The sequence below is a fragment of the Anguilla rostrata genome, chromosome 6 (assembly GCF_018555375.3).
Source record: "Anguilla rostrata isolate EN2019 chromosome 6, ASM1855537v3, whole genome shotgun sequence".
Taxonomy (NCBI): domain Eukaryota; kingdom Metazoa; phylum Chordata; class Actinopteri; order Anguilliformes; family Anguillidae; genus Anguilla; species Anguilla rostrata.
Genome location: NC_057938.1, coordinates 17,497,634 through 17,521,459, shown reverse-complemented (window position 1 = coordinate 17,521,459; position 23,826 = coordinate 17,497,634). Strand labels below are relative to the sequence as shown.

At 46.5% G+C, this 23,826-nt stretch overlaps 1 protein-coding gene across 3 annotated transcripts in view; it reads right to left on the bottom strand.

Moving 5' to 3' along the window:
• Positions 1-23,826, bottom strand: part of ppp2r3a (protein phosphatase 2, regulatory subunit B'', alpha) — a 78,018-nt gene that overhangs the window by 35,589 nt on the left and 18,603 nt on the right. The window lies entirely within an intron of this gene.

The following is a 23,826-nucleotide window of genomic DNA, read 5'->3' as shown; positions in this document are numbered from 1 at the left end:
CGTAACCTTGTCACCGTGAAGGTAAAATGGTCACATCCGTTATAGCTCCTGTTCGCCACAGTGGATTTATCGTGCCCGTCAGCGAGCGTGAAGAATCGAGCGACTCAAACACTGGACACAGTGTCTTCTTTTCCTTCTCTCTCCCGCCCTTCCTCCCTCCCTCTCTCTCTTTCCCGCGGCCGAATACATTCGAGGCTCTGTTTTCACACTCCACAGCTCCATGGGAGCTGGTGCATTCCAGCTGGCTCCACCAGCCGCTCTCTGCTACACCGCATACCCCATATAACCCTTTGCTGCTGGCTGCTAATAGCAGCCTTTGCAGGATTACCGAGGCTGGGATGGGGCCGGCCTACCGAGGCTTCTCAATGGCTCCGCTTAAGAGTCGGTCTGGTCTGAGCAAAGCTCGGTCCCCACAATGTGAACGGACACGAGTCTTTAAGCAAGCAGAGCCACCGCGGACTCGATTCATTTCAGCTCCCGCCGGCAAGCAGGACCCCAAGGAGTTCCGAGACAAGCGGTTTTCTTCTTTTTTGTTTTTTTAACCGCACAGAAGAAAAAATCTAAAGTTAAAAACCAGGGTCGGGCAGACAGATGAAATAAACAGAGGAGCTCGAAGCGTGCGTTTTTTTTTGCCCCGCGACCGTGACTAAACCGGTTCGCGTATGGGGGGGAGCGGGCACCTGGAAAAAGCGGGCAATGAGCGCGGTTTACGAGAGAACCGCGTTCCCCCGTAAACCCAGCCGATGGAAAGGGCATCCCGGAGGACTGCGCGAAGCACGGGGCCCACCGCAGGGTACTCCAGAGGGACCCTCCTCCGGGGCAAACAGCCAGGGCTTTTTTAGTGTGGGGTTGTAAAAACTGGCCACCGCAGCTGGCGCCCCGTGTTAATGTTAAAAATGCAGTGCCGTGCGGGGAGAAAGCCCCCGCCCCCCCCCCCCCCCGGCCCGTGTTCAGCCTCCATGTCTGGCTTCGCTGAGACACTCGAGAAGCCCACGCAGTTTTTGCCCATTCAATGAATATCATTTCTGCAGAAAATGACCCGATTTCCCGAGCGTCTCCCAGAAATGGTCAGAGGATAATAAAAATGTTCTAAATATGGGGGGAGACGGAGAATAAAACCAGAAGACTCGCATATTTCATTATAAAATAAACCAATAAATAACAGGTTATGGAATTGCATTTATGGGTGGGGGTTTGCAGTTTAAAAATTCCATTTGGGACACTGCTGTTATACCCTCCGGCAAGGTACTTAACCTGAATTGGCACAGTAATTGACCACTTGACAAAATGAAATGGCTTATGAAATGTACAAACTCAAAGGCTGGTTGCTAAGCATACACATTCAGCCTATATACAGTAATTCATTCAGTATTTTTCATTTCTTACAAACCAACTTCTATTACATTTTTTTTTACCTTTTCCCTGAGGAAACTCAGCCAATGGAAACCATCCCTTGTGACGCCTGTAGGGTAAAGCTGGCCACAGTCAGCGTTCAATACATACGTCACTGAACCAATAAATAGTATTTCAGCTGGATTTGTCACTCAGGAGACCATAACCAATTCATTTTAATGTTATTGGTTAACAAACCAGTGCAATCTCTAGGAAGCTAAATTAATCAGATGACCGGTTGATAGTTGCCGATGAGCCAATAACCATGTAAACCTGTGCACCCTTTCAAATTGGTTGACACCAGGCAGAAACACAATGCAATGTAGTGCTGGTGGCACGAAACATCATTTCTCTCCTGTTACCAGAGAAAGCATCGGAGGGATGTGAAAAGCACATCACTGCCTGCTCTCTGAAGAATTATTTACCATCTACTCAAACAAAACCCTAACAAACCTCTTCCCTGTTAAGTATTAATGCATTACAGCAGAGCTGAATAAACAATGTGGAAGGCTGAGAGGCTGTAAACCTCATAGCCCCTTCTACGTTCGCTCTGGCTTGCAGGAGGGACCTGCGGATTAGAAGAGAAGTGCTGCTTACCTCGGCCCTGAGGTGTGCTTGTGTGTCCTCAGCTCTGCTTAACACCGCACGCACAATAGACGCATGCCAGCTCGTCTGTAAAGGGGTCATCAATGTTGAATTTGATCCCAAAGGACGAGTGCAAGGCATAGCGAATGCGTGACTTTATAATGGCATTTTAATGGGCTGCTCCCCCTCTCTGCCGCGCTGTGTGTACATCAGAGGTCTGGACTGGGGTAGCAGAGCCAAGCCAAGGGTAGCTGCAAAGTGCCAGATTCACACCATCTATACAACATCTAACCTGAAGAGAGCCTGCCCCAAAGACTCTCACGAGAAAAAAAGCTCATATAAACTCACTCGTTATCTCAAGTATGGTAAGTATTTGGCTTGATTTACATTTACTGAAGTATGTATAAATTAGTATTATGAGGACAATTGAGAGCAAATACATGTGCGTGTGTGTGGGCGGTAGCTTGACGTGGCCCTCTTAACTCTTTCCCTGAGGTGCATTTTCAAATACTTATCAAGGTCCTGATCAGTCAAATTAATCTAATAGCTATATAGGATACACAAAATAGGCATATAACATAAAAATAGTGGAAACAGATATTTGCTAATCAAGCCAACTTATCTGTTATTCAGTAATTACCCAGGTTGCTCAGAGGGACTGACACAAGTAGAGGAAGCATTTGTGGTGTCTTAAGCCCTCTAAAAAAACAGAGACATTCCTGAAGAGGAGTAACAGGGCCTTGCTTTGTATCTGTTTACATCATTAGTACATGTAGTGCATTCCCATAAGCCTAGCAGCCACACACGCGCACATGCACACACACACACACACACACACAGACGGACAGCCACTCACACACACACACACACAAACACACACACCCACACGCACACACATGCACAGACACACACACAGACAGGCAGACTGACAGACACACACACACATGCACAGACACAGACACAGACACACACACACACACACACACGCAGATGGACAGCCACTCACACACACACCTACACAAACACACACACACAAGCACAGACACACACACAGACAGGCAGACAGACACAGACACACACACACACACACGCACACACACAGACACAGACACATACACACACACGCGCACACAGACACACACACAAGCACAGACACACACACAGACAGGCAGACAGACACAGACACACGCACACACAGGAATAATCTGGTCCAGAGAGACAGAGCTCCCCGGGGGCCCGCAGTCCTTCCTCATCCACAGCAGCATTCAGTTATCCATGCACACCCCACCGGCCGCCACCTTCGCCCCTTATTTCCTCATCCATTTCTCATTTTGCTCCCAATTTGTTCCGGCTTTAATTACAGCCTTTAAATCAATCCACAGCCTTTTCATCTTGTCAGTGGCGCATGTGTTCCGCGGCTCACGGCACGGCGTTCGGTTTCCATTCGCCGGGCCGGCTTCAGCCGCCGGGTCTCCAGCGCCGGGGCTGGTAAAACAATCTTTCCGGCCCTCACGCCCAATTATGTAGAAACAACGTCTCGGTACACGGGCGAAACGGACCTTGTTGCTATTAAAACTAAAGATATGTCATCATGTCCACTTCATATCTGAAATAGCTCAAAGGGGTGGGGGGGGTGTAAAGCGAGGGTTAACGCCGGTCGGGTCAAACGTGGCCCCCGCGGGGGGGACCGGAAGCGGACGGGAGCGGAGAGAGGATCCTACAAAAACACGGCGAACAATAAAAGAGGGCGGGGCAGGGGCCCGGGTCAGGGGCCCGGGAATCAAGGCACTCTCCGTGCAGAGCCATGCCCCATCTTGTTATTGTGCGGGGCCTGCCAAGGAGGTCCTGCCACTGGCTTTGTTTGTCTCTGCTTGAGTAATGACTTTTAAAGACCTTCCCACAAGGGGGAACTTGGCTTGTGAAACAACAATAAGTTAATAAAAGAGGGATTACAGGCACTCTGGATACTCTTTTTTTCTTGTTTAAAAAAAAAAAAAAAAAAACTTTAACCATTTGGGCTCTAGGTGGGAGATGAAAAAGGTTGGCAAGGTTTTCAAGAAACATTTGTCCTTAACGTGGACTTACATTTAAATGAAAATCTGCATTCTTCACAAGCACGGTGTGGCGAGTAAAGGAATCAGTACAGTTTTACTTTGAAAGCGAAAGTTAAGAACGAATGTTGATTGAATGCAGGCCCTTTGTCACTGGTGGGAAAAAATAAAATTGGGTCAATAAAAAAAAGCTTGAAACTGGAATACTTTAGCTGTTGGTTCGTAAACTCTGGTTTAGCAGCAATGGTGCAGATGTGTCTGTGGTTCAGCCTGATTTCTACGGACCAGCGTGTCGGCAATGACTGACAGACCCCTCCTTTACGATACTTCACAGAACAACACCTTCCCTACTCCCAAATTGAATTGACAGGTGGGGGGATCCTCTTTGCACTAAGAGTACTACATGTGCCAAACCTTGTGACCTTATGTTCCCCACCTCCCCTCTTCCACACATAGCTGGGTTTAGTTCCCAATTAAACCAGATGACTTGGAAAATCGACTTGCAGATTGAGGATTCAGCTGGATCGTAGCCTAGGGTTCATTCACAAATTGTCCTTAACTTTGTAAATAAATAAATAAACCGCAAGTTTAATATGTATTTTAATATATTTTTTTTCCTGTTTTTAAAATGAATTTTTTATAAATCATTTTGGACAATCACTCTGCAAACTGTTGCACTGAAGCAGAAAAAAAAAAAATCAAACACCGCATTTAATTGCGAGTCACGGCTAATTTAATCCTGACCTGTGTGTCCGCAAGGGGCGGAGGGTGAAATTGACCGAAACAAGTCTGAGACAAGCAACAGGGGAAACATAATGGCCACCTTCCCCCGCCCCCACGAGCCTGGCCTCTCTGACCCGGCTCATTCACACTGAGCCACTTCAGTCCTGCCTCTGGCTACACGTCGGCTCTGGCACTTCTCCGGCTTTCCGGCGTGTTCTTCACCCGCGTTCCGCTTTCTCACAAAGAAATGCATCCAGCTCTTCGCAGCGCTCCATTTCACTGCTAAATATCGCACTCAGCCTTCAAAAACAAGCATTCCAAGATGAAAAAGGGGCAGGGATCCAGGCAAAAAAATACATCTGGTAAAACTCATTTTGCCATGTTAGCAAACTACTTAAGCCTAATCACAGCAGAAGGCATTACATATTCAAATGCGCAAAAGAACATGCTCCCCGTTCCCACAAAAAAAGAATATAAGGGTTATATACCAAAAGGCAGATGACTCATGGCATTTGGTATTCAAATGTGAAACATAATATGCTCCCCACCAATCTCAAATAATATAAGGATTATATTCTTTTTCTGAGCATTGTTTTCTGAACATACCAGCAGCCAACAAGTATTTTACCATAGCTCAAGACAATAAGTATTCAAAAGAAGAATATGCCTCCTTAAAAAAGAGAATATGAGGACACATTTTTGATCCAATTCCATGACCTTTTTTTCCTTTATTAATTTCCTCAGTGGGCAGCCGCATTCTCATTGAATACTGCCCGCAGTTCATAAAAGCTGCTTTCCTCCATTTGTCCAATGTCGCAGGCAGCTTTCAAATCAAGATTCAGAGTGAGGGCAAATTGAAATTTAATCAGTTGCTTTCACCTTTCGCTTGTAATAAATGAATGGGCCAATTAACGGATAAGCGCAGAAATTAATTACTTTTAAAAATCTGGAATGGGAGAGGGAAGAGGAAGAAGCGCTCGTCACATTTTAATCAAGCCAGTCTCTGGCAGAGCAAACGGAATGCGTAATTCAGCCTGCAGACAGGAGCCTTAGTACAGAGTACAGAGGCCCCAGCCACAACAAATGGGGCACTGAATTCTCCCCGCCCCCCCCCTCCCCGCGGGCTGAAGACGCACAGCAGGCTGGAAGCGCGGCCGCTGTACACGCTATCTTATCGGGCGCAGATCCACGTCGCCCGGCCGTCCCGTCTGGCCGCCCCCCTTCGGCCGCGGATCAAAGCGACGGCGTACTGAGACGCGATCCCGTCGGCGGGGGTAGAGACGGACACGACTCCTCGCGCGAGGGCACTTGTGCCAGCATCCTTTCACGAGGCCTCGGTCCGGCGCCCTTTCCCAGCCGGCGACCTGGAAGACGAGGAATCCGGGCCTTCTCCGGGAAAACAGATGTGCCAGATCACTCGCTAAACCCCCATAACCCCCCCACCCGTCTCCGTCTCTGGTTTTTCCCCGCTAAGACTCCCTCCGGACTTAGAGGTTTCAGCAAATTACTGCTGAGCGAAGCCGTGGATTCTCAACAGAGCGACGGCTGGGCCCCCGGGGGCGACCGACGCCGCTAGGAAAAGCCGAAACCCCGAGCTCTGGCCCCTGCGGAACCCCGGGTTTTCGCGGGTGGCGCGATGCCGCGGAGCACGGACGGCGGCCGGACGCTCGCGCAGACGGCGAAAAGCCACGCCCAGCCCGACCACAGCGACGTCGGCCGTGCACCCCTTTAATCTCCCCCCCCCCCCCTTCGGGACCCGCTGAAGTCTGGACTGAGCTTATTACTGCTTTACAAAAAAAAAAACCCTGACACAGTTTCCACATTTCTACGGCTCAATCTGCCAAGCAGCACTCGCTGCTGCAAGGGTTGCTATGGAACAGAAACCCAGGCCAGCTATTGAGCAACGCGGGCGTCTCTATCCACAGCACGCTCTTTATCCTCACCACAGGGCCAGAGCGGCCATAACCCTGATTGTAGCTATTTTTGGGATGTTCGTACAAGGAAACCTTCCACATTGTTCCACTTCCTATGCTAAAGAGTAAAAGGCAGTTAGCTCCTATAAGCGGCACGACTGTCAGAGGATTTGCTATGCAAGACCAGAACATCACTGTACGCACAAGTGGAAATTTGCATTCGGCTGCAATAAGTGGGTTAAAAGAAAAAAAGAATGCTGCAGCACTTATATATATATAAACAAAACACAGCCTCTCAAGCCCAGAGAATCAGATAGGCAGCTCTCTGGCAGGGCAGACACGTTGTCCAGATCCCTGAAACAGACGGCCAGAGCAGAGCGGCACTTCCAGGCCATTTCCCGACAGAAAGGTGGTAACATCGGAATTCACCCCGGGAATTCACCTCACTGCTGAGTCACTCAGGCCTTCCTCCCCCCTGTTCATCTTCCTCACCGTGCTCTGGCCAGCCTGAGACCTCCTGCTGGCTGCGGGGGAGAGGGGCCCGCGGAGTCGGGCGGGTGATTCACACGGTGCAGGGGGTCGAGCGAGAGGCCAGCTGTTCCCAGCTCTTCACGCTCGCTCAGAGACACAGCCTGACTGTCCCTGCCAGACCCCCCTCACTCACCAGAGCTGACTCATTCACACACACACACACGGATACACACACACAGACACTCGCATACACACATGCGCGCACACTCACACACACACACACACACACTCGCATACACACATACGCACACACACAAACACACACACACTCGCATACACACATACGCACACACACACACACACACACTCACATACACACACATGCAGACACACACACACACATACCCAAATCTCACATGCGCACGCAGTCTTGCATGCACACACCTACACACACATGCACACACATACAGGCATACATACTTATGATGTGCAATTACTTTAATTCCCTACTTCTCCCTATTCAACTTTCACATGAAGCAGAATCTATCATATCCTCTTGTTTGGCCTTCCTGGCCGAAGAAGCTCAGCAGTAAACTATTCTCTCCTTGTTAGCAGAGCTAAACGTTCCCAAGCCAAGCACAAGCAAGGGGGTCAACGACCTCGAGTTAGCTATCCACGGAGGGCGAGGAAGCTGGCTGCTCTGAATCCAGTCTCTTCATTACCCACATGCAAACTCCCGCCCCCAGCAGTTCCTCAACATCGGACATGTACACAGCATGTACTGCTCTCATCTGACCTGAACCTGTTAGATGCATCTGTGTTTGGAAAAGTTTGTTTTTTTAGCTGTGGCTTCTCTGGAAAATCAGATGGGAGCAACCGTTCAGGATTCCATCCCGGATCACACCACAATAAAAATAACAAAGTGGTTTTTACTCATATCGTTTTTCAGTAATAATGAAACATGGATATATGCATTTGATACAGTGATGAAAATTCCTAACTTTGGTCTCTGCGCACCAGAAAAGTACTTACTCGGAGTCTTAACCAAAAAAAAAAAAATCTCAACCATAAAAACACAACCATCAATGGAACACCAAGTTTTTAGAGCACAGCGCCCTTCACAGCAGTGTCTAGAATTCTGTATTTAAAAATCGTTAACCTGCAAATGACAAGGAAACAGAAGGTGAGAAACCTCAGTGAGCACTAAAGCGTCACTCTGTGGCTCTGGAGCTTCAGATGTGAGAGCACGCGTGGTCATGTGATGTCAGGCCTCAGAATTTCTCCCGAAGGCGCTGGCTCGCTCCAATTCATGTGCTGCCCAAAACCGAGCTCCGTCAGACCAGCACCTCATAAATATTTCTCTCTGCAAGCCCCCTTTCCAGTGAAATAAATAACACAAAAAACAGGCCGTCGCATTCGCTCATGCTGTCAAAGAAAAAAAATATGTGACAGGGAGAATTTTCTTTTTTCATTTTTTGATGCATTTTTTTCAGATGTATTCAATAAAGCAGTTTTAATGACCTCTCACCTGGATTTCATTGGGGTCCTCTGTGGTATAGATATACCTGTCTTTTAGTAAAAATGAAGTTTTTTCACTTTGTAAAAAGTGGTCCCCTCCCCTCCTGCAACAATGTTTTAAGGCTATTAGAAATGGAAATTAAATTATGCCTAAATACGGACGGCTTACGTCTACATTGAAAATGTAGCAGAATAGCACAGGACCTGCCTAAGCTACAGTAAGGCTGCACGCATGCTAAAGAACACCTCATCCTTTACCAGCCACGGAAAATTACCGGACCACCAGCCAGTGGGTCTGCGGCGCGTCGCGAAATTGACTAAATGCTTGACTAAGGGTTACAGCAAGGAAAGTCATCGTTTCCAAAGCCGCGTTTTCCGAAGGACCGGGACGCGGCAATCATCAGGTGATTATACCCTACAAGAGCGTTTTCACAAATAAGGCCCCTCCCCCCTCCCCGAAAGGCATTTCCTCCGGTGAAAGAGAGACGTCTCCAGTTTCAGGGACATTCCATTAAACGGGTCCGCGCGGAAGAGAAAACAACCGCGGCTACGCAAATAAAGAGCTCCCGCTTCCCTGCTCCCTCTCTCCGCTGCAGTCATCCCCGTCGCGCATGTGATCGCAGCTGCCCAATGCGACGGCTCGATATGTAGAGCTCTACCCACAGACTTTACTCAAAACACGATTACAACAAGGGGTCCGGTTTTGGGAAAGGGAGGGGGCCTTCCGGCCAGACACAGTAACCCGAGGAGCTCCTGCAGGAAACTGCCTACTGTGTGAGGCACACTGGACGGGCGGCAGCACGTGAGCATGCACTCGTTTGGCTGTACTCGTGTTGCGCTCTGAATGATGCATTCCAAAGCACTCTGCATGCATGTACAAATGCATGTGAGTACGCGCATGCTCTGTTCACGCTCGTGCTTGTGTCTAAGTGTCGTTATGTGTGTACATATGTCTCTTTGTGTGTTTGCATGTCTGCGTGTGTTTGTGTGTGCGAGTGTCTGTGTGTGTGTGCACGCGTGTAGGTGTGTGTGTGTTTGTGTGTCTGTGTATGTATGTGAGTTTGCGTGTGTGTGCGTGTGTTTGTGTGCGTGTGTATGTGTGTGTGTGTGTGGGCATGTGTGTGTGTGTTCGTGTATCTGTGTGTGCGTATGCGTGTGCGTGGTTGTGTGCGTGTGTATTTGTGTGTCTGTGTGTGTGTGTGTGTATGTGTGTGTCTGTTTTTGGGCGCATCTATGCGTGTGTGCGTGTGTGCGTTTGTGTGTGTGTGTGTGTGTGTGTATGTGTGTGTGCGTTTGTGTGTATGTGTGTGTGTGTTTGTGTGTGCGTGTGTGTGTGTGTTTGTGTGTGTGTGTGTGTGTGTGTGGGCATGTGTGTGTGTGTTCGTGTATCTGTGTGTGTGTATGCGTGTGTGTGTGCGCGTACCTGTTTTTGGGCACATGTATGCGTGTGTGTGTTCGTGTGTGTGTGTGTGTGTGTGTAGATGTCGGTTGCCGATGAAGCCTCTCTGAGACCCCCCATATCGAAGTCCCAGGTGCATCAGCGCTCAGGGTCAGTGCTGGTGTAGTGGGAGCTCCGCGGCTGAAACTTTGCTCTTGTTTCAGCTCTATCTGATGTGGCGAGTACACACAGGGCCTGGCTTTGATCTGGCTCCTCTCAAGTCGACCGCCTTATCTCCCCGTCACCACAGGCAACGGCCTGGAAGCCTTGTTCCCAGGCTAAAGGTACAGTCTTCCCCTTTGTCCCTTGCTATTGTACCCCGTCTCCTAGCGACCTGACCTCATCACAAACCACCTAGACTTCCCCTCCATCTCAGATAGCAGATTACTTCACAGGCTGGGGAACTCGCTTGATTGTGGCCCTTAAGGATACGCTGCCCTAACCCAGCCTCCATGTATCTGATGAACCGCGCCGTCAGCTGGCATGGCTGTTGTCCTGTTCCCGGAACCACAAATGGACCACTGGCACATCGGTCGCCATCATGCCACAGGCCGTCTTTGTCAAGCTCCCAAACAAGCCCAGAAATAGACTTTTTAAAAGGCTCTGGTTTTCAGGGGGGAAGGGAGGGGACAGGCTGCGTGCAGTTAAAAGCCATCGAACCCACACTACAGCGCTCAGCTACCACACTGTGGTACCACAGTACCTCTTCTCCATCGACAATTTATTGATCTTTTTAATGGACTTTGGCGGAGCAGTAAAAACAGCACAGAAAGAGGTCACGCCAGAGTGGCTGCTTCCAAAAGGCACAAAACAAAGTTTAGAGACGTTCCAGCTCGGTCTTCCAGAGAAACGAAAAGGAAGACCGCACAGGCTCACCACTTCCACAGATACAGAGTTGCTCAGTGGCAAATGGATATGTGATCTGAATCTGAATTACGCAGGGTACAGTCTGTTGGTTCGCCTCAGCTAGCAGGCTCTCTGTTCGTGTGCACTCTTCAGGGAGGCAGATCCGTCACCCCCGCTGCTAGCACCCTTCGAAATGCGAGGATAAACCTTAATTCCTTCAAAATTACAGTTCTAGCCAGAGATATGAAACTGGAACCCGGTGTCTTCTTGAAAAAAGGATTCCAATAAAGTTGCACAACGTAGACCGATAAAATCTATATATTTTTTTACTGAATATACCTTTCATCGAGGCAATTTTTTCAGCCAGACAAAAATGCGTATGATGTTCAGTCCAAAGTATGACGAGTGCGTGGCGGGCAGGGGAATGGGCATGGACGGGTAAACCGTAACGCACCTCATTAGCAGCGAATGACACACTGCGGTCAGAGGCGGGGGATCGAGCGTTCACTTGCCCTCTGGGAATGATGTGGAAAACAGTGTCTAATTTTCAGCAATGCTCCATTCAAAGGAAAAAGAATGAGTCACGTATTTTCTTATCCAAAGCTTCCCGAATCGCTTACACTGTTTGACCTTTGGCAGAGAAGGCCTTTTTTCCTGAACAGAAGGGATACTAAAATGGCTGTACATAAACAATAACCCTCTTTGGCTTTATGTCTGAAAGGTCCGAAATCCGTTGATCGGTAACTTGGACAGCTACTTTGTTCACTTCTAGCAACCTATGGACATGCTGTCAAAAATGATCAATTTAGAAGATAGTTTACCTTAAAATTTATATTTAACTGTAAAAGTGCATATTTCAACTGCTACGGCAAAAAAAGGATTTCAAATAAGGATAAGGATTTCAAAAACAGTGCAAATAGTAATGATTATTTGAATGTACCAAGCACATTCACCAAGTCACTAGCCCATTTTAAAATACAGCATCCAATTGAATGCTAGGAGTATTTCTCTGGTAGAAAAACCAAAGGCCCTTTCACACAGAAGGTTTTCCACTTGCTCAGATCAAAACAGACTAAAAATTACAACTGAGAGAAAAAACAGAGCACCAATTAAGCCTCCTCATTGAGCACCATGAGAGCATGTTCACATTTGCATTTTCTGAGATTCCAGCCTTTAAAAAAAGAAATGTATCCCTGTAATTTCAGCATTTGGGTTTTTTAGAAATCAGAATGTCTTGATGTGATCTTTGGGAAAACTCTTGAAGGCTGTTGGGTGGGGTTGGGTGGGGTTGGGCGGGGTGGGAGGCTGGCGTGAGTGTGAAGGGTGTAACGGGTGGGGTCAGACGCCGTCTCGGAGTCAGGGATCGGCGTTGGTCTGGCCACAGCGGAATATTGCTCATAGGCCTATACCATTTCAATCCCTTCCGTGCGGAGCCAAATCCTCTCCAGGTGCGAGGTAATTAATGAAGTCGTTACGTCACACAGGGACCCGCTGCTTTTCGAGCGTCCCTGGAGGACAGCGGGAGGGTACGGCCAGCGCTGGGGAAACGAGTGAGTCAGGACAACCGCATCGGCCAGAGGCTGGTGGTAACAGGAAGGACAGGAAGGACAGGCCTCTGGGCCTGGACACAGAGAAAGAGGCCCCCTTTACGGGACTTCAGGAACCCCTGGCTGCAAAGATACAGACACAGGCCAGCTGCAGGAGAGGGGAGTTAACTGACGGAATTCACTTCAAGGTGTAAACAGTGCTGTGAGCCATATATAGATGGACCTTTTCACGCACCTTTCTCAAACGCACAGGATTTACATTCATTCAGTGCACACACGCAAAGGCAGCCTGATATAAACTTGACAATTTCTGGACGAGGTTACAAAGCATCTGAAAATGAACACCAGAGCAAAAGTGTTCAGTTGGGCATTCAGCAGAGTGCAGAAGACATATGTCACACATATCACATATCACATAAGGTAGATTATGTCCAACCAAATGGTTTCCCTGGATCACGTTTCCCTCACTGAACCACCCTCAGCACCTTTTAAAAGCAAACATTTTGGTTTCATGTTTAATAGACAGTTGCTGGCACGCACAGGAAGTTCCAGCTCTGAAAGTACCTGTGCCAGGGCCAGTATAGAGCAGCTTCTCGGGTCATTAGTTCTACTCATGACCGCAAACTCTTTACGAGGGAGGCTGGCTAATAATAAACTGCAACTGCACGCAAGTCATGTACTTACTTTTTTTTGCCCATTTTCTCTTCCAATTGAATGTCCAACAGCAGATGTGGCCCATTCCAACACTGCAAAATCGTCCATTTTTGAAACACAAAAGACTTCTGGACTGACCAGTCCAAGTGACCAGTGTCCAACTGACCAGGCAAACTCTATAATGAGCTGAGGAGGGGTTTACTCTGCCATCTCATACCTTCCCACCCTAGGACCAAGGATAATCACGATAAACATGACAGACACAGAATGTCACGATTTTCATTTAAGATCAGAAAATGTTTTGTTATAGTGCTCCAAAAAACCTTCTATTGAGTTACTGAGCATTGACCATAGGCCAGATTCGGTGGATTTTGGGGGAAATTACAGGAAAAGGAAGAAAAGAAGGGATTGGGGATTGGTGCACTAATAATAATAATACTGGGAGTAACAATAGTCGAGGAAATGAACGAGTCCCTCAGTATCGGCTCCCTTGTGGAACCAAGAAGACGGCTAGTTGAAACAACTGAGATTTCATCCAGGACCCTTTCTCCCTATTATCCCTGTTAATCTTGTCCGACAGCTGACCTGAATTTGTCTGGATCCCTTGGCTTTCGTAGCCTGGCGCGCTACGAGACGGAGCAGGGATCTTAACTGCTTCACCGCCGCTCTACCAAACATCTGAGATTGTACCGATGGTGATTAATGGCCTCCTTCTCTGTTAATTAGCCCCCAAATTCATTTGGGACATTCCCCAGATAACAGAAAGGCTAACAGACGCCCTTGGCTCATCCCCAAAGGGTTTTGGAGCTTTGTTTATAAGGAAAAGAAAAAACCCAAGTAAGAAGTTACACATGGAACACTTCATGTTCATGCCTGATATGATCACGAACAGACCAACATAAAACTAAACAACAGTCATCTAAAGCTAAGGAAATCCAAGGAGTCCAAATAAACCCTTTACATTGTCCTATGCCAGACTATAGAGGGGTTAAATCAATTCAGAAATTAAGGTATTTTAATTCCTCAGAAACTAATCTTCATATTTGGAAGCCAGGACCTGACAGGAGAAGGACAAGTCAGGGACAGTGTTATCAGGTCAGGTAAGGCCCACGTGTTCTCAACATCTGCCTAGGTTTGCCTCCAGCAAATGGTATGTCCTCCAAATGGTGCTGCAACCACTTGTTATCTAGGATTATGACCCAGTTCACACTTCAAAGCCAAGAGTGCTGGCTGGTGATCAGGACCTTCCAGCAGCCTCTCAAACAATGACAATTAAAAATATATAATAATGTCACCTTACTATTATGTAATCTATATCAAAATTAAGCCTCAGAACGGCAACAAGGGAAACTAAGTCTGTCCTGGAGGAGGGGCAGACATGGATAACACGTGTGAAAGTAATGCATTCATGCCTACCTCCCACAGAATCACCTGAAAAACCCTGCAGTGCAGCTGCAGTGGATAGTTGGCTGCACTTGACGGGGCTTCTTCCAATGCCAAGCGTGATCACCTCAAGGCAGTCATTATCAGAGGAGGGCAGAGGCTGGAAGGGTGCCCGCAGTTTGCGGATAATGTGTTGCTAAAATAAGGAACCGTGAAAGATCTATTCAAACTCAAAAGGTCCTACATCCACTTCAAGTAACAATACCAGTTTCATATTATATCTGAAAATAAATGAGCCATGATAAGTATAAAAAAATAATATATATGCAAAGGCTGAAACAAAGTGTCCAGCACCTTGGACAGCACAGTGCAAAAACACACTAGAACCCAAGCATCTGTAACTGTGAAAATGTCCAGAAGCAAAGAAATGTAAAGTTAAGAACAACTTCACCATAGCTGGAAGGGAATTTGATCTTTGGGTGTGTGGCTCAACTCTGTCAATGATATCCTGCAGTTATGTGATTATTGTGTAGCTGTGCAACCTGTATCTTAAAGAGGTTTATTCTTAGAGAAAAGACCATCTCCTGACTTAATTCTGTTTTTCCTTTGTCCTCTTCTCCTGACTCTGATGACTGCTGCCATGTTTGCAAGAGGGCTGAAATTCCTACATGGTTCAACTGATATGGACGTAAATACCTACAAATTTAAGCAAAACAACATAAATTATGCCACTGTCCAAATGCTAAGGACAATACTGTATGCAGAACATTTGATTCCCCTGCCCATTCCCTCCCCACCCCCACCCCACCCCTTTTCCGTTTTTGGAAATTTCATGGGAAGGTATCTTAATCCTGGAAATTAAAATAATACGTTTTCATTAAACTATGAAGCCATTGTCCTACTCCAGAGTCATTTATAAATATTACAGTACACCTCACAGTCCACATACACAGATTTCCAGAAGCACTTGAGGTTAAGTACCTTTCTCAAGGGTACGGTCTCATACAGGATTTAAGCATAGAGCCACCCAGGAAAAAAAAAACCTCAACAGCAACTATTCCGCTCTGCTGCTCAAGTGGAATTAAGAATGGGAAGATTGGAGCCCCAGCTTTGATAGAGAAGCTTCTACTGTTTCAGGATGTTACACAAGAGAAAAAAAATGAACCAGAGTGTTGAGACTATAAAGTTAGCATTTGAAATACAAGGGCTTATTGAGACAAGCTGTGCAGCCCATAGGAGTGGAGGGAGGGGAGGGGAACCGAAGGGCAAAGTGTCCCGGCGGGGAAAATGTGGAGGCACTCACTCAGCAGGAGCCAAGGAGCGCAGCTTCCAAAAATGGCAGTTTTTGGGGCCCGCGAGGGTGCGTGAGGCCACCCCAGCATCCTGAACTGCTGTCCCCGTCCATCACCGGGTCCCCCAACACCGGATCTCCAGGGTTAAGTGAGAGCACCGGAATCTCCCAGGATCCCACTTGATCTGAAGCCGTCCCCTTTCAGGAGAGGCCGACGCCGAGAAGGGGCCTGGCCAGCCTGACTCAAAGGCTCCTCGCAGCAAAAAAACCCTCTCAGAAAGATTCTGGGAAAGGCAGTGAGATAGCCAACAACTTACGCAACAAGAATTAGTCAAATACTGCCTTGGTGGGCTTTCCGTACTTTCATTTTCACTTAAGAAAGCACCAAGAGGCTCACAATGCTGGCAAAAAATTGTATGATTCTTTAATTTACAGAGATAACTACATTTGATTGTAAAACTATTTAGGGCTCCTCTCTCACAGCACAGAATTATATTCATTTGCACATAAAAAATGTTCAGATGTCGGCTTGTACTGGCAAAATGTCACTCAGTTCAGAAAAGTGGTCTTTTTGGGGAAAATAAAGACCTCTGAACAATGTCAGTCAGCCTGTGATTGTTGTTACATCTGACTACCCAGAAATCCCTAGGGAAAGGCTTACTTACTGGAAGGGCCTGCTCACGGAAGTGGACAAGAAAGGCCACGTCTTTAAGGATGCCTTTAAAAGCTTCAGCTTATTTACGACCAATGTGGAAGTGACCGTGAAAGTCTGTCAGCGATCGATTTCTGTCAGGCCAGTCTCTGGGATTTGCCCAGCAACCAGGGGATGGACTCTTCTTCGATATCTCCACAAGTGGAGGAAAAGGTTCCACTTCTGTGTGCTTCCACTTGGTCAAGCATATGTGGCTTCCCCAGTCACTTTCCGGGGCTTTCATTTTCGCGTCAGAAGGCTGTTTACAAGGCAGGAAGCGGCGATCACTTTCACCCATCCATAATTGATTCCATTGACACACTAATTCAAATCCCAACAGCACCGATGCTACAGGGAACGGGGACACGAATAATAGGATTTAAACAGGACTGTTTCACTTGCATTCCCCCTTTTGTTTCTGATTCTCCTTGTAAACAAGAGAGAATATAACAGAGGGATTCTTCAGGAATAAACTAACAGAAATCTTTCTACTTTCTACACAGAAATTGGCCGGGGTGCAATCAACAGTTTAAAGACTGACTTGTAATTAAATGCAAGTTTGAGTTTCTTCTTCACAAACACAGCTTGGCAAGTTTAGTGGTCACCAAAATGAGCAGACCACTTGGTAACCTGTTAGGCAAGGTTTATTTGGCAAAATGTTAGCTTACTATTCCTTTTGATATCTTACCTGACAAGTGAGTGATGAGTTAATTTTGAAGAATGAAACATGGAAGGCAAAAGATGAAAACGAAAGTAGCATTAGTCGGACACATATTTTAAATCATAATTTTTTGTCTTGAAGTGCTTTTCATGGGTGTCCTTACCGCTACTTTTATTTGGACTGTATTATAGTATCAAATCTTCATCTTTTTGCTCATTGTAATGCATTAGAATTTTAGCAGCAAACAAAATTAATGAGTGGGCAATTAACTGAAATGATCTGGATGGGGTCTGTGCTCAATGGGACAGGCCAAAAAATCCAGGAAAAATCCCCAAACACACTAAAAATGGGTCAGTGCTCACGTCGCATGCTCTCTGGTTTCTTACTGAGGGTTTTTTGTCTCCATGGTTCAGGGTGCATGTGACCACAGCCAAATTAGCGGCTACTTGTATCCTTGGGGGTCACGTTAGCCATTTGCTACTACTGTGTAGGAGAATTCGGTCGACGGATCCCGTTACCTTACGATTGTTTGATGGTCCACAGCTGACTCCCAAGTCAAAATATTATCACTGCAAACAGGAAGCTCTGTCCAGACGTTCTAAATATGCTGGATATAATTAGGCAAGTTCACGGTGGAGTTCTTTTGTCGCGCTCTTATTTTCCATGCATGGTCTGGATTTATGATTTGAGAATTCTTATCATTATAAGTACATTTATATTGTCTTTATTACAGATGTGTGTGTCATGCAGCAAATGCAAAAGTCAGATCTTTTAATGGAATAAACTTTCACTGACTTGTGTTAAAATTACTGTATTGCATATTTTTTACTGATGATGTAAGGCCGTCCCCTCGACATCAATCTATTTATGAGTACAGTGCGTGCCTGGAGTAGGACAAAGTTTTCCAAATCATTTTTATTTATACGTTCCTTTTGTCGAAATCTGAAACAATCAGATACAGTCAAATAGGATTTTCTTAGAGGGGATCAGAGCACACTTCTTGGAAGAGGTACAGGGAGACCCAGGCCTTTGATATATAGCAAGAGAATAGAAGCTTTTCATTCATCATAACAAAGATGGAATAAGTTGAGTCAGCTGGTGTGAGTCATTCGGTCCCCGATCCTTGTCTCTAACAATGAGGAACTGCAGGGAGAGACACGGCAGGAGTGTGATCTCTTCCACGGTCGGAGGAACGTCTTTGAAATCAAACTGATTAATGCGACCACGGCTTTGGCCTCCCGCCACAAAAGAGGAAGCCGAACTATCGCTTGAGTTCACAGGGCCGCAGTAATGCTATGACATATTAACCAATGAAGACGGTCTAAATGAGACCAGCACTGTGACAAATCTAACTCGGGGGCACTGAAACAGCATGAAGATATACATTATATCCACGCATGTGTTCTTGGAGAATATCACATTTCAGTGGAAGTGAGCCTGTAGGCGCATGTCTGTAATCATGTGAATGTGAACCGGGTGGGGAGGGGGGGTCATTCCTTTCAAACAGGGAAAACCCAGTTGCCCTTGTCCACCATCCCCCCCCCCACCCCCCTCCTTTCTTGGGAGCCACAGTGGAGAGATGGGTTCCACATATAGGAGACAGCAGTTGGATCTCCCTGGCTATTAAAAGGAAGAAAAGAGTCACAGGCTCCAGAGAAGCTCCAGGTCGGTCATGGACTGATGACAACAGCGGTGAAAGAGGGTTAATTCCATCCCCTCCCCCGGGGTTCCAAAGTCAAGTTTCAAGCCCTCGTACTGAGGACCTGAGAGAGTCACAAATGTATTAAGTAAAGTAGTTTCCTTTTAAGGGCGAACAGGCTTTGGCTGAGCAGTAGAGCATTTAATGAGAGGGGATAATAGTGGTAGAGGATTACTGTGAGCTGCAGACATAATTATCGACTAACGCGAACATGTACAGGCAGAAAATAGGAAAATGTTTCAATAGCTGTACAATAAGCAAAACATAGCTGGTATGAAACATCTGTATGACATGTCTTCAGGCAAGCACAGGGCACAGAGACTCTGGCATTAATGTGAATGGACCTAAACTCCTTAATGTGACAGTGGAAAGAGGAAATATATCCACTTCCACACAGGCCCTCAACAATGGCTCCCTCCAATATCCCAGGCCCCATCCACAGTAAACAGTGCAGTTCTCCCATACAATCCCTGTCACACAGGCACACATGCACTCGGTCTCTCTCTTGGTCACTCTCTTCTGCCATTACTCGCTCTCTCTCACTCTTTATCTCCCTCGCTGTCTCTCGCTCTCTCTCGCTCTCTCTCGCTCTCTCTCACTCTTTCTCTCCCTCGCTGTCTCTCGCTCTCTCTCGCTCTCTCTCACTAGGTGGGATAAAAGAGACCACACCTTTACTTGACATCTGCCTGTGATAATTCCACATCATTAACAACTGCATTACTGTGTCACCCAGTCCTGAGTACTTTATGGAGAGGCATTGGAAGATCTCCAAGAGGAACACCACGTCCTTTATAACCGTGTTCGGCATGCAAGTGCACACCTGCCTTTCTGAATCAGAGTCTGACGAGCGATGCGCACTCACAAAACACTGCAACACGTGCAGCATTTTGCGCAAGGTCGCCATGAATTCGATCCAAGAACCTGGACTCGCAACTAATTGCAAAGGCTTAATGACTTAAAAACTTGTGCCCGACTTTTGCATGACCAGAACTCAGTCGGAAACATAATTTTCTTTCTCTGTCTCTTTTGTACCGTAAATTATGTAAATGACTGGATTCACAGCTGGGATGCACAATCACTGCAGATGTTCAAATGAAGAGGTGGGGGGAAACCATCTCTAACAAAATCTCCACTCCCTGTTTGTGCCATGTGAGCAGACCCTGAGCTTTCCAAAAACTTTCCCCTGTCCAATCTGGTCCCTCAGCCTCCTGAAAGGCTACCCCATTTAAGAGCACTAACGCGAACAGTAACGAGGCAGATTTAAACAAGAGCCGACGTATACAGCAGAGTAACAAGCTGGAGGTAGCGTCATGATGAGTATCATGTATCACAGACCGTTATAATGGGCTCGTGACGCTCACGGAAGTTATTTGAAGCGGACGTCAAAAATTACGCAAGGGGGTTTTCTATAGACGCGCTCGACTGGCTGTCAGCTACTTGGCAAAATGGCAGGGATCTCCTGGGCCTCAAATCAACCTTAAGGTGACCGATGTGTTCAAAATACCGTTCGTGCCTTCCACCAAACAAGCGTGAGCAAAATAGTTTCCGACAAACTGGAAAGCAACAGCTCCTATTTTAATTTGAAGTCCAAAGTCCAAGTGCTAAGGAGCCTGCCTAGGCATTAATGGAGATAAAGATACAAAGGCCCAATTTGCAGCTGGGTGCTTCTAAAACCATTTGCGTGCAGCATGTGGGTCACTAGGGGTAACCGTGGAGCAATAAGACCCAACAGAGGCTCCTGGCAGCTCAGTGAGCAAGTTGGCATTGCAGGCTCCCTGTCGCCCGGCCAGTTATTTTTGCTGGCCCCCTAAGTTTTACGAAAGCCATCATGTTTATAATCTATTTTGAGTTTGTGTTTATACATGTGACCCCCCCCTCCCATTTTGGCCAGCCAGCCAACCAGCCAGTGGCAGGGAAGGAGGTGGCGGAAGGCGAGTGTGTTATGTGCCCCTCAGCTGACAGAGGTAGACAGAGTGTCTCCTAGCTCAGAGACTCCATCGGACCTTCTGAAAGGAATATCGCCCCATCCAGCCGCTTCTGTTACCTCAGTCGCCAATCAGGGGTAACTGGAACACTGCAAACTCCAAAAGCGAAAGGGTGTGTGGAGAAAGATGAGGGTCTGGGAGGTAATAAAACCTGACCACACCAACCATCAGCATGGTGACCAACTATGATCATCACACGTCACCCTTACGTGGCTCCCTCCCAAGGGTGTTGCCATGGGAAGATCCAAGGAAGGAAGGCACATAGGGATCACGTACGCTCCTTAAACACTGTGTTCATACAGCCCAGTTGGTGGCCAACAGTACACACTATAAGGAACACAGTAGGATGAGTTAAAAAATATGACTGGCCACATCAAATTTGGAAATTTTAAAAAATGTATTACACTGACAGCCACAAGAGCAGTTTTTTCCATCCTTACAGCATTATGTCACTGTACACCAGCTCACCCCTCAACTTTCCACACATCAGACCAGGGTTAAAGAAACCTTATGCGAGATGGGTTTAATGTATCTGTATTGCATTTCATTTGGAAATGTAGGACCAGGCAAGCATGTGCCAAGTGCTACAGTCTCCAATTGTCCAGCCACAACTGCAGGCCTTGAAGGCTCTTTTCAGTGGCATCACATTGAGGGGGACAATGTTACCGGTACCTAAAATGCCCATATGAAGCAAAGATCCTGCATGCATCTGCCTATCATTTTAAATGCGCCAGCCGCCTAATGTCGCAGCATGCCCATGCAGACACACGCTGTAGCATTCATTTCAGAAAGGCTCTCCCTCGTTGTCCCCGTAGGACCGTGCGCCAGAGCAGTCGAAAACATCAGCTGTGGCACTGCCGCTGTTAAGCCCCTGGATTGAAGTCTAGACCCTCATAATTGAAAACACCCCCCACTTTGCTATAACAGAGCTTATGGCACAAAGCCTTTGCCATCTATCAAGCATGTACGCAATTGGCTCCCATACAGACTTATACAAATGCCGGGTTTGGCTTCGCTCAGAGACCAGGGAGGTGCTGTAACGCAGGCAGTCAGGCCCATACAAAGCACACATGTGCTTCCCAACCAACCAATCGTTTACCATTGGTTAAAATTACAATAGATGCATGAACAGTTGAGAGCTACAAATGTCTGACAGTGCTTTGTTTTGTTATTTTTTTAAGTACAGATTAAAACAAAAAATGATTTGAATCTGTGAAATTAAATTGGACGGAGGTCGTGTGAGTGTAAAAGAGAAATAACCAGAGATTGTTTGTCTGCATGTGTGACAATAAGTGTGTGTACAGTGGAATACCGTATTCAGACATCTGCTTTTAATTCAACAATGGAAAAGATTTATAATGCTGGGGGTTACATTTTCATATTTATGCACAGTATGTGTCCAGGAGTTCTTGGAGCTAAACAAAGAAAAAGAAAAAACAGACTTACAGTACAAAAACCTAATCCCTTTAATGCCTGTCACATTAAAGAATTAATGAAATGAGAAATATAATCTTCTTTGTGAGTGACCAGAAGTGAAATCAATTATATTAAAAAGACCAGTGGGTGGTTGCTATTCGCTTTAACAAGCGTTGCCAGCAACTGACACGTGCACTTAAGAGTTACTGCTTGACTTTACAGACTAGAGCAGCAGTTGGCCACATCATTTTGGGAGGATTTATTTCATAGTCTTGCAGCTTGATAAATTGACGGAGGGTGTTGCAGCAATGGGAGGCAATGCAGGCTTACCATTTTGATTGGGCATACACATTCTTTTTTAAAAAATTCCATTCCAAATGTTGGTACAGACTGGTCACATGCCTGGTGACAGGGAAGGAATCCACAAGCTATTTTGCCTTTGTTCTTCATTTATGTAATGGGATTTTGCAATTACACTGACTAGCACGACAGTCTGGATCAGACAGACACGCACTCACTCATGGAGGTGCCACAGTGTCAGTAGAAGTCAATGAAGAGTCATGAGAGGGAGAGAACAACCTACTTGACTGCCTCTCCCACAGGGAAGCGGCCAATTACATCCCATCACTAGCCGACAAATGATCCAGTGAAATTCAAACCTGCGCTGGAGTGGTCAGTTCTGTCACCGGGGAGTTCTGAGTATTGGTCTGATCTGATGCTGGAGAGAGACCACAAGTATCAGCATTGCTTGAATACTTATTAGGGAAATGTCCCCTATTCACTTGCTGTTTCACTGGAGTCTAATTGGCCCCAATCCAATGACAAATCATTTATTCTCACAGCTGACGCTGCTGCATTTTCTAAAGGAACCATGACTAATTATACAGTCAAAATCAGGGGGCCCCAAATGATCATAAATTCCCTGTGGCATTAAGGAGACTCCACTGTATCTGTGGTTATTGAAGAGTCCCCTGTTGGGTTTCCAGGCTGACACTGCCAGGGGGATTTTTTTAAAGCCCAATGGAAATCTACCAATATTCTGTGGACGCCTACCAGCACACTTTACAATGAAGGTGACTTTGGCACCTAGCAAAACTTACAACAGCATTGTATGGTCATTACATGCTAAGATTGGAATAATTGTAAGTTTTAACACTCACAAAGTGTTCTTAAACCCAATAGCTCAGCCTGTGACAAAATCAAAAAGTAAAATAACAAACACAATAAAATTAAATCTAAATACTTAATCTAAAAAAGTCCCCAATTCAGGGAGCATTAATATTGAATATTAACTACAACACATACTGCCCTTAACTTCAAGCAAGTCATCACCACTCTCAACACTTAATGTTAGATTTTAGATTGTGTGCCTTCCTTAAGCGGAGATACAGTGAACTAGACAGTGTATTAACAGGCTTGAGGGCAACACACATCTACTGTACACCTAAACACACACACGCATACATACGTACACACAAGCACACGCATACACACACACACACGCGTGCGCGAGCGCACACACACACGTGCACACACATACAGATGCATACACACACACACAC